Genomic DNA, 16,700 nt, shown 5'->3' on the forward strand with positions numbered 1-16,700 from the left:
GCGGCGCAGAACAGTCTTCGAGATGAAGATATTGAGATGAGAAAAGTCTGGTTATTTATAGTGAGTTAAGGATCGTCTGATAGGTTAATTAGTCATTAGCTAAAGTTGGAACAGCTGTGAACAATCATAAGCACATGATCCTCTAGAAATTTGTATATAAATAAACTTCATTTATTGTTAAGAAAGTGAAACAATGTAGCCAGGATGAAGTGAATAAGGTTATACAGTACACTGTTCCCTTTGAAAATTTACCCGACATGTTCTCGGGAGTCTGTTTTCCATATCAAACTTGCGAAGAATGAACTTACAAGGAGAGGATGCAGAACTTTAACCGTGTGTAGGATACTTAATATTGAGGAAAAGCCCCAATCAGAGAGGCGAATTTCAGCAGCCCTGCTTCGGTTTTCAGATGTCTCTGTTTTCCCCCATCCACACTGAGACGGAGCAGCAGCGTTTTAGGATAAAAACGGACTCTTCATCGTTTCCAAAATGCTCCGTTTTCTGCGCTTAAAAACTCCGACGTAGTGTGGACGGATGTCGTAACTGTAGCAAAACTTATGCTTTTTCAAACTAAACGCATTAGTGTAAACGGGGCCTAAGACTCATACTATCAAAGCTCAATACTTGTTTTACTGCTGAATACTGGGGTTTACAGCATGTGTTGTCCATACTATCTAACAGGGGATATACAAACATTTCTGCCCGGTGATGCAAAATAGCAGAAAAGAACTTCTCACTTTGCTAAATAATAATAATAATAATAATAATAAAGCAAGCACAGTCATACAGACTGCATTTTTTAAATTTTGCCATTTGCCAATTTACACATTACTGTGTGGCTAGTTTGTGTCCTCTACTTATATGCTAAGAAGGCCATAATGGTCCAATAATGCTAAACATTAACACCAATCAGCCATGTGTTGCTTCATACTATCTAACAGGGAACTTTCTGGTTTAACGTTGCTTTACTGCCTTGGAAATCTTTATTTTGCTCTAATAAATGATGTGATCGGAATGTTATTTTAACAGGACATATTTAGTAAAGCAACTTTTAAATCCAATAATCAGTTTGTCATTTTAAGTTTTGACTTTTACCTGTGTGTTTGTATCAGGTTTGAATCTAAACCACTAGATATTTATGAGGACCAAAAGCAAACTGTGAAGTGCAGGGAAACATGTATTTTGCTTAAAATGCTCATTGAACATTAAAAGATCAAGCTGTGTAGAAATGATATTATTCACTAAATTGTGAATTTGTTCAGAAAGCTGTCAGTCCCCTGTTGTCTGGTGAAGAACGATGCCTGCTTCATTCATTTGTCATTTCTTGCATCACAAAAACTATATGGAGCTCAAAAATTATGGTGCTCAAAACTCAATATTTCTTTTACCTTTGAATATTTTTTTTTTTTTTACCTGGTTTCAAAGGTTTTGTTGTGAAATGAGGAACTAAATTACCCAATTGTGGTATGCTTTTCCAATCTCTCCAGTATTTTTTACAGTGCCTGTTTTAAGGCAGTAACTGTTTTTTAATATTAATAATAATTATCAACACTGTTATTAAGAAAGTAAAATATTAGTAATTATGTCATCCAAACATATGTCACTCCGTACTATCTAAGAGTCGTATTATTAAAGCTTAATACTTGTTTTACAGCTGAATACTGGGTTTATTTCAAGTTTTTTTTATTTATATATTTATTTATTTATTTTTACTGTTTTTCAATATTTATCAACACTGTTCTTACAAAGACATGTGTTACTTCGTACTATCTAACGCCAAGTTCAGACTGCATGATTTTCAAAGTAGTCGTGTCACAGATGTTTTCACACTGCATGACTATCTGGGCTTGCGTTTCGTCGCTGCTTTGATTACACTGCAAGATGGATTGGTGACAGGGACTTTCACATTGTATGACTTTACAATAGGAAGAATCGCCGATAACTTTGTCCAAACTACGTCTCACAGCCAAAAACACGTGGTATACCTTTTGTTATTACTACATATTGAGAAAGAAGCCTTCAATGGGGTAGAAAATGTACATATTTGCTCACCTGGGTTGAAAGGGAATTAGCCATTTCTCCTCAACTTAAGTTGATAATAAACTAATTTCTTTCTGTATGAAACGTCAGACATGGGTGCTCCTGAGTCTTGTCAAACCTCCACTAGTTCCAGACTCTGTTGAGTTTTTCCTCCATTTCGTGGGTCCAAAATAAACCGAAAATGAGCCCTTTTAACTTCTCCCCCAATCTCCCACTGGCCTGCAGCAGATTTGCCTGTGATTTAAGGCATTTGTCTGCGATTTCTCAAAACCTGTCACCGAGCCAAAATCGGGGATAAAATTTATTATTTATTATTAAATTTATAGCCAGTTTAACTTTTTACAAGATTAAGCAAATTTAAAACTAACCAGGTACTAATATTTTGAACCCTCATTCATTCCTACCGAAATTTGCATGACTATACCACATAAATGAGTCTTGTCCCATCATCATCCAGACACAGTAGCTGGGTTGGGTTGTGTGTGTAAATATTACAGGCTCTTAACAGCAACTTCATTTACTTTTTTCGTTAAGTAAAAGACAACTTTGGAGCACAAAACAGCTTGTAGATTACTACATTGGAGTTTTTTCAACCTACTAAATGGAACATACAAAGAAAAGTCTACTAATTCATCCCACTTTTCATTCAAGACCAAAAGGTAAGTTGCACATTCTCAATTTATATTCTAATAATATTAAAATGCTAAAATGTTTGTTTAAAAAAATCAATATAGTGCTTTTGTGATTTTTTATTTATTTTTTTGTTTATTTGTAAGTAAAGTAAATAAGTAAAGGTTTATTTATATAGCACCTTTCATAGACATTAAGTCACAAAGTGTTTTACAATAAAATAAAATGGGAAAACAGGTTAAAGCATATCATATCAATATGGTCAATAAATGAATATTTGGTTGTCAAATGCAGTGTACCCTAAATGAGTTTTAACATATGTCATAGGAATATGAGACCGAGAAGATTCTGTCCTAAAAAAGGAAGCTTTGGAATTCATTCCTTCTGGAACAGATAAAGACATCTTTCAGAAAAAACGTATAAGTCAACAGTAAGGTAAGTTAACATTTAAGATTCTGTCTCCAGCACTGTAAGACTGTTCATTCCATCTAAAAACTCATTTTATTAACTTATTGAAAAAGACAGTAGTGTGTGAATGTGGAAAGTGTGAAATCTGTAAAACATTCAGATATGATTGGGATTGATTTTCTTTCAAATTATATCTATACAATTAGTGTTTTTCCTATTTAGACTGCACCAGCCAGAATGCTTCTGTATTATGAAATCACACACATCTAGACATACTGAGAGAACATTTTGTCCTCTTTTTAGTGTGTTTGCAGCTACGTGCAGAAGTGCTTGTGGTTTTGTGTGTATATGTATTTGTGTGTCAGAAATATGAGGCCATGGTCTGGTTTCAGTCTTGCAGGTGTTAAAAATATGAGACCATGGTCTGGTTTCATTTCGCAGCTTCACCCACGCTGGAAAATTCCACTATGCTCAGATATGAAATAGGCTGATTCATGTTAAGACAAAATGCTGTATGACTTGCCCATATTTGGAGTACCTTTCTGCTATCAGCCCCTGTGTATAAATATCCCTGTCCATCCTGTGTTGTCAGGCTTGCAGAATAAACCATTCTAACTACAGTTTGGTCTCTTCTCATGTCTCCGGGTCGACCTGCTGAACTTTGCTGAATTTGGTGCCTAATATAGGGGAAATCTTACAGATCTGGGGGCTCGTCCGGGATACATCTGATCAGGTAAGAGAATTTTTTATTCACACTGCCTGCTCCGGTGTATCTCAGGAAATCGTAAGATTTTAGTTAAAATTAGGTAAGAGAGGTCTGTGCTCTAGAGCACAGAACATCCTGTCAAGTTTACTTTCAACAGTAAATTGCACAGAAGGATTTGTGTCGTCGTACTCAATTAAATTTGGGTTCCACAAATCAGGAAAATTTATTAATTTGACACTTGCTAGCCTGTCAAGTTTACTTCAAACAGTAAATTGCACAGAAGGATTTGTGTTGTTGTACCCGATTAAATTTGGGTTCCACAAATCAGGGGTTTAATAAATTTTAGTAAATAAGTATTACGCACCAGCTTCAGCAATATGGGACAAGGATATCCAAAACCAGAACCCAGTGAGAGTCCAAAGCAATGGATGGATAGATGTGGGTGGGAATTTTACACTGAACCCTGGCTGTCCAATTTAGCTGGGTGGACAGAGGGACAATCTCAATGGAGAGACTTTCCTAGGGAAGGAACATTTGACCCAGGTTTCCTTCAGTTAGCTTACAAATTGATATGGGGATCCAGAATGGAATGACCAATATATGATGAATGGATATGACACATGGTATAAAATGAGCTCCATATGGAGGGATAAAAAAAAAAAAAAAAAAAAAGGCATTTTTACACCTAAATTTTGAAAAAATTTTGAAATCTGTCCCCAAACCCAAAAGCAGAAGCAATACTGCCCGTAAGGCAGATAAGAGGGGCTCTCTCGCAGCTGCTAAGACAACTATGATATCACCACCCCCTTATACGGGGCTTCCGCCTGCAGCTTCATGCTCTGTAAGTGCTTCTCCTAAAGTGCCTTCTATTTATCCGTCTCTGACAGAAATGATTAAAACTAAACCAGACCCCTCCGACAGCACGGAGGGCACTACTTCAGCTTCTAATGTGGCTGCTGTATGGGTTGCTAAACCACGAGGGATAGAGATAATTCCGCCCTCACCCTCTGTTCTGAAGGATCTCATATCTCTTCTGCCCGAAGTGGACAAACCACTGCAATTTGTAGACATGCTGTTGCGCAGTTCGCGTCACTGCCAACTAATTGGGGCAGATTATCGATTTATCCTTTAAACCAAAATGGGTTCGTCCTATGACAATGAAGAAATAACAACAAAAATACCTGCTCTTGATCGCAAGCTTGATATAGTACAAACAGAAACTGTTAAGGAAGAAACAGATGATAAAAAGACACGCACTCGTATAAAAACACGCCTCGCGTGGAAAGATGATCAGGAGGAGCTCCTGACAAATCTAAAACAGCAGCTTACTAAATACTTAGTACCATACTTACTGGTCTGAATGTGACGCAACGACTGATCCTAATGGAATAATGCTAGATGGCAAAGGCCGTTTATGCCTGCCATCATCCTGTGCACCTTTTCTCGTCCGCGAGTTTCACGGTGTTACACACCGCGGCCGAAGAGGGGTAATAGACACAATGAGTTCATTTTTATGCATCAATAATTTACAGCACCATGTTAATAATACGCTAGACAGATGTTTGATATGTGCTCAAAACAATATCACTAAACCTCAAGCTAAACATCAACAATTGCCCCTTCCTGAAACACCTTTTCAGGAATGGCAGGTAGATTTTACACATCTGCCAAAGAGGGGTCCCAATAAATATTTACTGGTTTTTGTGGACAAATTTTCAAAATGGGTTGAAGCCTTCCCATGCAGTAAGGAAGATGCTAATACATTTGTCAGATGTTTGACAAGAGTAATCATTCCAAGATATGGTATACCATGTGCCATAGACTCAGATAAGGGAACCTCATTTACTGCGAAAGTAATACAAAATCTAGCTAAAGAACTCCAAATTAATTGGCAGCTACATATTCCCTATCATCCACAATCATCTGGCATAATAGAACGAACTAATAGGACCATCAAGGACAAATTAAGAAAGGCTATGCAACATGCAGGGCACTCAAATTGGCTCGCCTTGCTACCTGTCGTTTTAGCAGACATGAGGATGTTTCCTCACAAAAGTCTTCACGGTCTCTCTCCTTATGAGACTGTGATGGGACGACCCTTTCCCTCACCATGGAGGCAAAGGGGTACCACACTGGGTGACGGTTCTTTGGATATTCATATGAGTGAATGTGCACAACAGTTACTAACAACATTGCATGCATACTGGACTAACATACATTCTGGTTCAGCCCCGATGCCGGTAGACCCAACACACCCCTTTAAGGTTGGTGACAGAGTAATGATTAGACAGTTCAATAAAATGAGCACAGAACTGGGGGACCCCAAATATGGCCCCCCGACGGATGTCGTGGCTGTAACCAGAACCGCCGTTTTAACCTCCTCTTCTCCACAGTGGATCCATGCAACCAGGATAAAACGAGCACCTATTGAATAATAAAAATGTATAAGTTTTGTACTATGATAATCTGTCTGCAGACTCTCTTTGTTTTACAGATTTTGGGGGCCCCCTCAGCACAACTGACACCTCTGCAACCGCGCAACCGTGTCTGGATATCCTAGAGCAGGGGTCAGCATGACTTCCTTTTTGCTGCGGACAATTGGACTGTTTCTCTTTCTTGTTGCTCAAGCTAATGCAGCCAGGCAGAAACGCTGGACACATGATCATGAATTTGGATGGGCAGAGGATGGGGCTGACAATCCAATTGAAATAATATGTGGTATCAATATGTGAAAGTTTTAGCTAGGTCATATAATGTATCTGGTTGTTATGTATGTTCTGTTATGCCTCATTCAGCCAAGCAAACCCCTCTTTATGCCAAACCCATGAATAAAACAGCTGCTAAATGTTCTGCCAGTTTTGCAGGATCAGGGTACCAGAATCCATATATAATTGTCGATGACTACGATCCATACCGGATTGGCATTAGAAATGGTACATGTGATGCTCTATTTTGGGTAAAATTTGGCCACGCTAAACCCTCACCTATTAGCCACAAGGTTTTTTATTAACCACTCTATTACACACCCTGTGTGTTATAACCAGACCATGGGCTCTCATTTCATGGGAAGCACTGTTAACTGTCAACAAATTGCCTCCTCGGGAGAGGGGGCCCCAGTCGACATCTCAGGACCCTCAAATGGCACTTATGTGGTCCAGGGTGGGTGGTGGTTGTGTGGGAAAAACGCCTACATGTCCCTACCGGCCAACTGGACGGGGCAGTGTGCCCCTGTGCATGTGACTGATCACACTTTTATTGTGACAGCCCAGGTCCTGTCAGCGCAGCAAAGAGTTAAACGCAGTGTCCCTGAAATGAAGCCCCATGACTCTGCATGGGGTACTGACGTGCCCGAGGATTTTAAATTATGGACCACTGGTAACAAAGTGGTATTGGCTCTATTTCCGCAAATAGGTGTGGGAAAAGCTCTACTAAGAATCGAAACCCTAGACTATCGCATGGGCCTATTCCTAAATGCCTCCAAAATAATTAATGAAGCCCAGAATAAGGAACTTGGAAACTTACGTACCATGGTTTTGCAAAATAGAATGGCTCTAGATCTCTTAACAGCATCCCAGGGGCGGTATGTAAATGAGTACTGCTATGTCTACTCTCCAAGGGTTAAAAATTGCCATGACTTCTGATTATGTCCCAGACACTACATGGGGTTGGATGATGGGTCTGTTCGGCTGGGTGACTCCTTTTCTTACAATGATGATTCCTGTATGTATTATCCTCTTGTTGATTTGTTGCTGTGGCCCTTTTCTTTTACAATGTTTGATGAATCGTGTTTATGCTACCATGGATAGTATGATGGGCCAAAATTATAAACTAATGCATTAGGCCTTCGGCCTAAAAGAGGGGACTGAGAGAACATTTTGTCCTCTTTTTAGTGTGTTTGCAGCTACGTGCAGAAGTGCTTGTGGTTTTGTGTGTATATGTATTTGTGTGTCAGAAATATGAGGCCATGGTCTGGTTTCAGTCTTGCAGGTGTTAAAAATATGAGACCATGGTCTGGTTTCATTTCGCAGCTTCACCCACGCTGGAAAATTCCACTATGCTCAGATATGAAATAGGCTGATTCATGTTAAGACAAAATGCTGTATGACTTGCCCATATTTGGAGTACCTTTCTGCTATCAGCCCCTGTGTATAAATATCCCTGTCCATCCTGTGTTGTCAGGCTTGCAGAATAAACCATTCTAACTACAGTTTGGTCTCTTCTCATGTCTCCGGGTCGACCTGCTGAACTTTGCTGAATTTGGTGCCTAATATAGGGGAAATCTTACACATACACAATGTAGAATATTTTCACTGAATATGGCCACACAGATAAAACTTTCATTTAATCGCATTTGTAAATACAATATGAACCTTTTATTTAAACTATTTTACATTTTCATATCAATATGACTTGCACAAAGCCATATCATTGTGACCTTACAGAAAACCAATCATTAAAGTGTAGATTTTATACATTTTCTAAAAAAAAAAAATAAAAAATAAGCTTTGCATTGATATATGGTTTGTTGGAACAGGACATTTGTGTCAGAAAAAAAATACTTGAATATCAGAAATCTAAGGGAGAAAATATTGAGAAAAAGGCCTATTAAGTTGTTTAAAATGGGCTCTTAGCAATGCATATTACCAATTATAAATTACAATACAATATGAAACTATCAAAATGCCAATGGAACATGATCTTCACTTGATGTTTTATTGCTTTTTGGGAATAGAGTAAAACATCATTTTGACCCATGCAATGCAATTTCGGTTATTGCCAAAAATACACCCATGCAACAAAAGACTGGTTTGTGGTCCAGGGTCACATATGAGCTACAGTTTTGGGTTTCATAAGCAGAACCACCTGTAAGGATGTTGTTTGGATTTGTTCTGACAGTGAGTGAGATCACTGTATTTCTGCTTCCCCAAAAGCCCAAAATTACAATATTAAAACATCTCCCTAAAAACATCCCAAAATGTTACAAATGCAAAAACACATTAATCTGTGCATTAGAGGACTCTAATAACAACATCTAAAAAAGTGAACGCATTTGGTTTGCTGTTGTGGAAATATAAATTTATATCATCTAATTTCAAATTAACAATAATCTACGTATAACTAAAAAGTTATATTCTCTGGTTTTTAATTATATCATTTCATTAACATTCCAGCTAGGAGGGACATTAACCTTTTGTCTTTCTGATTACAGGCTAAGCCAAAGTAATGCAAATTGTTAGCTTCACAGCATGGTTGTGTCTATTGTTTTCTCTTTTCGATCAAATGGTCAGGCGGTTTCTGTTTCCAGAACATGATGAGATTAGACCTGAAAAAGCAGTTTACCATGCCGACCACAACTCTTAATTTGCATGCTTTGTTTAGCCATGTCCCCTCCTCCTAAGAACACAATATAGCCATGAAATCTTTGTCTTAAATCAGACTTGTGAAAGAACTTGCAGACTGCAGACCTCTAGTAGGCTCTTGCAGACACAAGGACATCTTAAAGACGCTGTATGACTGCAGATTAACCAACACGTCTCAATAAAGGAATTCTGCTTGTTTTGAGTCTCCTGGACTGGGTTCTCTCTTCTTTTCACTCATTTATTTTTTTACAACACTGTGTTTTCTATACTTTGCGCCCACAGGGTTATAATCCCTTATACTGTATGGATTAATTGCCAGCAAAGAATTTGAGCCAGGAGAATTCCTGCTTGAGTATGCTGAAAGACACATAACTGGATCTGAAGGAGAGGCTCTGTTTAAAGGGCCATGAAACCCCCTCGTTTCAGCAGGGTGTTTTCACACCTCTACTTTGGAAAAAGTCAGAAAAGTGGGCGTGTCCAGCTCTGTTTAGGGGGGAGTGTCGGTGGAACTAAAGTGGGATGGTGTGGGAGTGTCTATTTGGGCACGCGCGAGTTTCAGTCAAAATACACACACATGAGAAAGTGATGGTGTTTAACCTACATGGACATCTGTAGTCGAATTATTTGCCAAATTATTAAATGTTGGACTTTAACAGCAGTTTGGCTCTTTCAGTCAGGGAATTCATTCATGCCCCTCGCGACAAACGGGATATTTGATTCGAGGATCTGCTCTAAGCGTGTATTTTTTCATGCAATGTTTGATACCGCACGGCGAATGAGAGAAAAAAAAACTCTGCATTTCCCGGAAACTTAGATGCACACGGCAGGTAGCGTCAGAAAGCCGTGTGTGTTATTCCGGTCACAAAATGCGGTGCTGTGTTTGCACTCAGTGCAATAGTTAACTTAATTCGATACGAACAAACTGAATAAACAAAGAGCACTGGTCGCTCACTTACCAAATCTGTAGAGACAGGACAATCACCAGCAACTAGAGCCGCGTCTTTATGAAGAGGAGACTAACGTTACAAGCGAATCCAGATTTCAGCGTTTGCAGATGAGAACAGCTCTCAGGTAAACAATGTTCCTCCTTAGACACGCAAGTTATTGTTGTCGAGCGTCGCGTACACCGTTAATCCACACGGGATCCAGATGAGCTCTCACAGAGAGAAAATGAAACTTAATGGCAGCAAACTATAAAAGCAATATATAAACGCTTGTTTTGCCAACACAACGTGGCGTCTCTGTGGCGTTAACACAGTGATGCTAATGAATATTAATGAAGTTGCACAATAGAGCGCGCTGATTGGTTTGACCCAAGCCTTACTCATGCATTAATGCATCACACTGTAAGACGTAATAAGACTCACTCTGGCACAGACGCCCAGTCTGCACGCTGGAATACACGCTATTATGTCATGGCCGTGACGCAGCTTCAAAAATTTGTTTCAAACAGGAAGTACGAATTTGCTTGAAATAACGCAAAAACAACCAATTTACACTTTTTAGTGAAATATAGGTGTCCTAATAGTGTTTTTAGCAGTGTGGGACACATATACGACTGTCAACAGCTCAAAAAATGTGTTTTGGTGTTTCGTGACCCTTTAAAGAGTACTCGGCTGAAGATGCTGCATTTCTGTACTTTTACTCCTACCAGGACCATTTATATTGGTAAGATGATTGTTCATGATAAGATGATGAATGTTATATATAGTTTACATTATACATGTTATAGTTAACATTTATTTCATCAACAATTATATTTACAGCAATGTTGATGGCAGTAAAGATACAGAAAGACTTGGACGATACATTAATGATGATCACATCAAGCCGAACAGCAAAGGTAAAATAGTCCATGTATGTATTATGTAACAAAGGGTCTGACACAGAGGGATCCATTTACAGTATATTTATTAAACAGTTTAATAACAATAAGCACACAGATGTTACTTGTGTGCAAACTTACACAATAGTATCAAGTCGAAGGGCTGGCGGCAGGCAAACACAGGATGAGTAAGCAGGCATGGGGTCAGAGGCTGGCAGCAAGGATCAAAGTCGGTATTCAGGCTAGGGTTGAGGGCATAAGACAAGGTCGAGATACAATCCAGGTAAGCAATGGGGAAGGAGGCAAGGAAGAGTAACACTCAGTGGCATTTGCTGTGGCAGAACAAGACTTCGCACTGAAGCGTGTACGCGTGCGTGCGTGCTGCTTATATGTGTGTGCCAGGTGATTATGAGATGTGCTGCAGGTGTGTGAGACAATCAGTCAATGAGGATGACGTAATGTTTAGAAGTCCGGTGATGATCTCTGCTGGCCAGCGAGGGGAATGACTGGGATCGAGTCAGTGAACATTTACTTGCATTAGGTTATACCTACAGTCTCATATCATCAAGCCAAATAGCTATAATGTAGCTTTTTTTAAATATATAAATACACAATGTATGACTACTTATATGGTGATTATGTGTGCGTGTGCGCGTGTGTATTTATGTTTGTGAATAACAGATATGTAATGATGAGAAAAGACCACATTTGTGTGCATTTGCAACCACAAAAATCCCTGCAGGAGAAGAAATTGTTTTTGACTATGGAGATCCTGACTGCCAATGAAGACATGTATGTAAATTTGCAGTTATATAATGTAAACTATTTTTTATTCTATTTATTCTACTTATGAACTATTTATATATTCAAGTTGAAACTTGAATGCAATTTTTTTTTATTGCAAATAATTCTACACACCAAGCATATTGACATCATACTTGTAATTATTTTCAGAAAACTACAGTTTTACTGTTTTAAATTAGATATTGGCATTAGAATATTATGTATGTATTTATATGCAAAATAAAATCTCTTTAATATGTATTTTAAAATACAGTGGATGTCAGTACTTGAGCTACATTTTTACTTCTTTACAGATGTCAACAATAAAATCTACATAGCAGACCTTGGAGCAAGCAGAAAGCGGAAATCTGTCACAAACCACATTGCTGTCTCAATTGGCTGGAACACTTTCTTGGTCAAGTTACGAAGATGTTGGGGGCAAGCAATATAAGTACAAAAAAGAATCCGAAATTCAGGTTAGTCAAGGTTGAAAACAAAACTTGCTTTTGAAAAAGGTCCCAGTATACTTCACTATTTATATGCACTAGATCACATTTCATTCAACTGTGCCATACTATTTGCTTTTAATCGTTGAACCCACACAGACTGGTTTTCATATATTTTGTAATTGTGGCAATATTGTCATTAATAGGGGTGCAATGCAACGATAATTTTTTTAAAAACCCTACCAATTTCTCATAATTGCATATAAGTTCCTTTGTAGTCAATGGCAAGTGCCCTTGTAGGTCATTTTTTATTATATCTCTCAAATGGTAACACCTTTAAGTATTTCAAACATAAAAAGATCCATTTAAAAATGAAATATTCTTAATGTTATTTTGAAATTTGTTTGCATTAGGTAATCAGTTGGGATTTCAGTTGGGGATTACAGGGTATTGTTATAAAATTATATTTTATATTATAGGTAGCAGGATCCTTGGAGTACTACATCCTGACAGATGGCCAAAACCCATATCAGACAACTACCTCCAACTCATACGATCCTATAGGACTATCTAAAAATTTCAAAACAGGTCACTTCATTAATTCGTCAATGTGATGAAAAACTAAAAAGTATTGTTAGAATGCTGTGCACATCGATGGAAGAACGTCCCACAATTGAGGAATGCCTTCAGTTTGTCAAAGGTATGTGCAATGACAAATTGTAAAGTTTATAACAATCCTTAAATTATATTATATAAATATTAGTGTGTATTAACAGGTTTTGATCATCTTACACCTGGAATCACAGAAAACAACAGCAATAAAAATGGGCATGAGGTAAGAATCCATTTACAGTTTATTCTAAGTAAAAGACATGGAATACAGTATTTAAACATGGGTCAAACAAAAAGAAAGACTATATCAAGAGTTACATAATTCTTACACATTTATTTTTAGGAAATAACCAAAATGGATATTTCCGTACAAAACAATGAAATAGACATCCCAGAGAATGTTTGCGATGACCTGATGGAATCATTATCCAACAATGAAGTGGAATGTGAAAGGGTAATTAAGTGTTTATTTACCTAACTATTGATTTGAAATAACACAAAGACTGTTGCAATGTAATTACATGCAAATTCAATTAATATTTATGTATTTCAGAACAACATAAATAAACAAGGTTTCCCTTTTCATGGAAAAGTCAGAAGAAGAAAAAGAAAAAAAAGAGGAAGAAAGAGAGGAGAGTGTAGAAGAAGATGAAGAATACGAGGAGATTGATGATGAAGAAGAAGCAAAACAAAAGAGGTACAAGAAAAGAAGAAGCACTAAAAGCCATCTGGAGTAAACCCCTTACGAACACTATGACAAAAAATGGATGAAAAAGCTAATGGTTATCTAAATCAACATATGATTAGGGTGAAAACGTCCTGAAACACAACTGACCAATGGATCTACGACAAAAAGAATTCCTGTCTTTACAGTGAGAAGCCTTATGCAAAAATAACAAGACATCTCAAACAGAAATATCACGGAGAAGTTGACATTGCAAAGGCATTGTCATATAAGCAAGGCTCAAGCATGCAAAATCATTTATTAACCAAAGTAAGGAACATGCACTGCAAAAAAATGCTTTTCTTACTTAGATTTTTTTGTCTTGTTTCTAGTCTAAATATCTAAAAACTCTTAAATCAAGTGGAATTTTCTACAAGCAAAACATATTGTCTTGTTTTAAGATATATTATGACAAAATTAAGTGAGTTTTCCTTAAAGCAAGTTAAATAATCTGCCAATGGGGTAAGCAAAATAATCTCATGTCAAAAGGAAAAACAAGACTATTTTGCTTACCCCATAGGCAGATTATTTTGCTTGTTTTAAGGAAAAACTCACTTAATATTGGCATATTATTTCTGAAAATAAGACAATATGTTTTGCTTGCCTAGAAAATGCTTCTTGATATAAGAATTTTTAGATATTTGGACTAGAAACAAGACAAAAAAATCTAAGCAAGAAAAGCATTTTTTGCAGTGTGGGTAATTTTCACCATAATAGTGCAGTCTTATCCACAGGAAAAAGGGAGATCATACTGAAAAAGCAAGCAAAAAATGTGTCAGTAGCAACTGACGACCTGCCTTGCAAGTTTTGCTTTGGTATGTATGTCAAAACCAACCTTTGGAGGCATTATAAACGTTCCAAGTTACAAAAAAAAGAGAATAGTCTGGGGAGGCAGAAGGTTCAGGCAAGCTTTTGCCCACGGACTCAACAATTTCAGCTGGACTTCAAAGATTATTGGCGACATGACATATGATGCTGTAACCCAGGTGGTCAAATCAGACTCTTTAATTCTGTCATTGGGTGAGAGGATGTTCCTAAAGAATGGGGAAGTTTGACAATACTGGGCTGAAATCAGAAACAATATGAGGGAACCTGCAAGACTACTACTTGTAGCAAGATCCATGACAAGGACATAGTTACTTTGAAGGACTTGATCAACCTAGCAAAGTTTAAAACAGTACTTGAAGCTGTAAAAAAGATGACTGGGTTTGAGGGATCAACAAACAGATTTTCAGTTCCATTAACAGCACTGAAGTTACGACATTCCCTTAATAAAAAGGCACACATTTTGCAAGGGGAGGCTTTACGCCATAAGGATGGAGTTTTAAAAGGACGAGCAGAGCACTTCAACAAGCTAACTGAACTTGAATGGTCAATCCACGTGTCATCAAATGCACTAAAAACACTCTACCAGAAAAATGGAATAGTCCACAAATACTGCCTCTAGCAGAAGACATCAGAAACCTTCAAAAGCATTTAAAGTGTCTTAAGGAGGTGAGCAAAAAAAGCTCTGATTGACCATCCATCCAAAAGCTCATGGAGTGATCTCTCACAAGTTGCTCTTTCACAGCTAATTTTGTTTAATCGGCGTCGTGAAGGTGAGGTTTCTAGGATGGAGGTCAAAACATAACCAGAGAGAAACCAAACCAACATCCAGGATGATATTTTGGAGAGTCTATCACTGTTTGAAAGGAAATTATGTGAGAATCTCACCAGAATTGAAGTGAGAGGAAAGAGGGGTCGAAAAGTTTCAATACTGTTACCAGCAAATGCAAAGGAATCATTAAAACTTTTATTCAAGACAAGAGAAGACGCTGGAATTCCTCAAGGCAATCCTTACATATTTGCCCGTCCCAATTATGGATCACTAGAGAACATGCGTGGATGTGACCGCTTAAAGCAATATGCTGAAAGCTGTGGGGCTAAACATTCTGAGAACATCACGTCTACAAAGTTGAGAAAACATGTGGCTACTGTTTCTCAGTTACTCAACTTAAAAACGCATGAACTAGACCAGCTTGCCACATTTACTTAACATGACATCGATGTCCATAGGGAGTTTTGCAGACTTCCAGAAAAAACGTTGCAAATGGCAAAAGTAAGCAGAATTATTTTTGCCTTACAAAACGGAATTATCAAATATAAAATGAAATCTTTGGAGGACATAACACCTAACATAAACTGTAAGTAAATGATTTCTGTGACTTTTGCTTTATAAACAAGGAAATGCTGCACACTTGGTGAAACTTTATCAATGTAACAAAATAAAACTAATATTCAATCATTTTGCTTTAGCTGAAGAGGGCTCCAGCTCAGATTCAGAGGATGATCATTCTAAAAAACAGACAAGCTAGGACGGTAAGTTTTCATTTGTAATTTTTTACATAATAATTAAAAATGTTGAATAAAGAATTATATTTTTAAATGCTATATGGGTTAAATTTATTGTGCAATTTTAAAGGTTCAGGACACCCTGGAGAACTTTTTTTTTTATATTAACAGATTTGTGTGTGTTGACCATCAGTTAAGACAATGTTAGCACCTGTTAGCTTTAATTGTGGGGAAAACTGGATAATTTTGAGCTTTTGTCAGCTAATTTCAGCTTCCGGTTTTAAATGATTTTTGGGGCGGGATCAAAATCGGCAACGTAGCGCAGCACTGCAAGTGCAATGATGACGCGTCGGTTTCTCATTATTATTCATAGTGGAGTTTTCTTATCCTATGAGAAGAGCCGGCTGATTAATTATTCATGAGACCTGCCAGACCTGCCAGAGTCAAGCCCGAGCTGTGAGACACGTCACGGACCCACGGGCACACAGTATTTAGCCGTTGATGAAGGCTCGTATGTGTTTGTTTGCATGATCCACGCGGTTTGTTGCATGTTTTCCCCCGCGATCTTGTCAGGGCCGATCTTACAGCAAAGCTGTGTGCGTGCTGCTAGCATTTTTGTCGGGAGAGCAGCACGAGAATTAGAGAATGGCGGACGCTGTCTTTCATCAGGAGTTCACTCACATTCAGACACATCACTGTGCAGCTGTGTTTGCCTAAATCCTCCAGATTACCAGCAGGGCTAATGGTTAAAATAGACAGGTCAGGAGACCTGCTGCATACGGGGTCTGCTGGATACGGGGATTGAGGGAGAAGTCCCTATTTATACGGTTTACAT

General features: G+C 38.0%; 1 protein-coding gene and 1 pseudogene across 1 annotated transcript in view; one reads left to right on the top strand and one right to left on the bottom strand.

Annotated features, from left to right (window-relative positions):
* Positions 1-16,700, bottom strand: part of timd4 (T cell immunoglobulin and mucin domain containing 4) — a 1,098,921-nt gene that overhangs the window by 165,440 nt on the left and 916,781 nt on the right. The window lies entirely within an intron of this gene.
* On the top strand, positions 12,853-15,071 carry LOC147838867 (uncharacterized; annotated as a pseudogene).

The sequence above is a fragment of the Danio rerio genome, chromosome 21 (assembly GCF_052040795.2).
Source record: "Danio rerio strain M-AB ecotype USA chromosome 21, GRCz13ab, whole genome shotgun sequence".
NCBI lineage: Eukaryota > Metazoa > Chordata > Actinopteri > Cypriniformes > Danionidae > Danio > Danio rerio.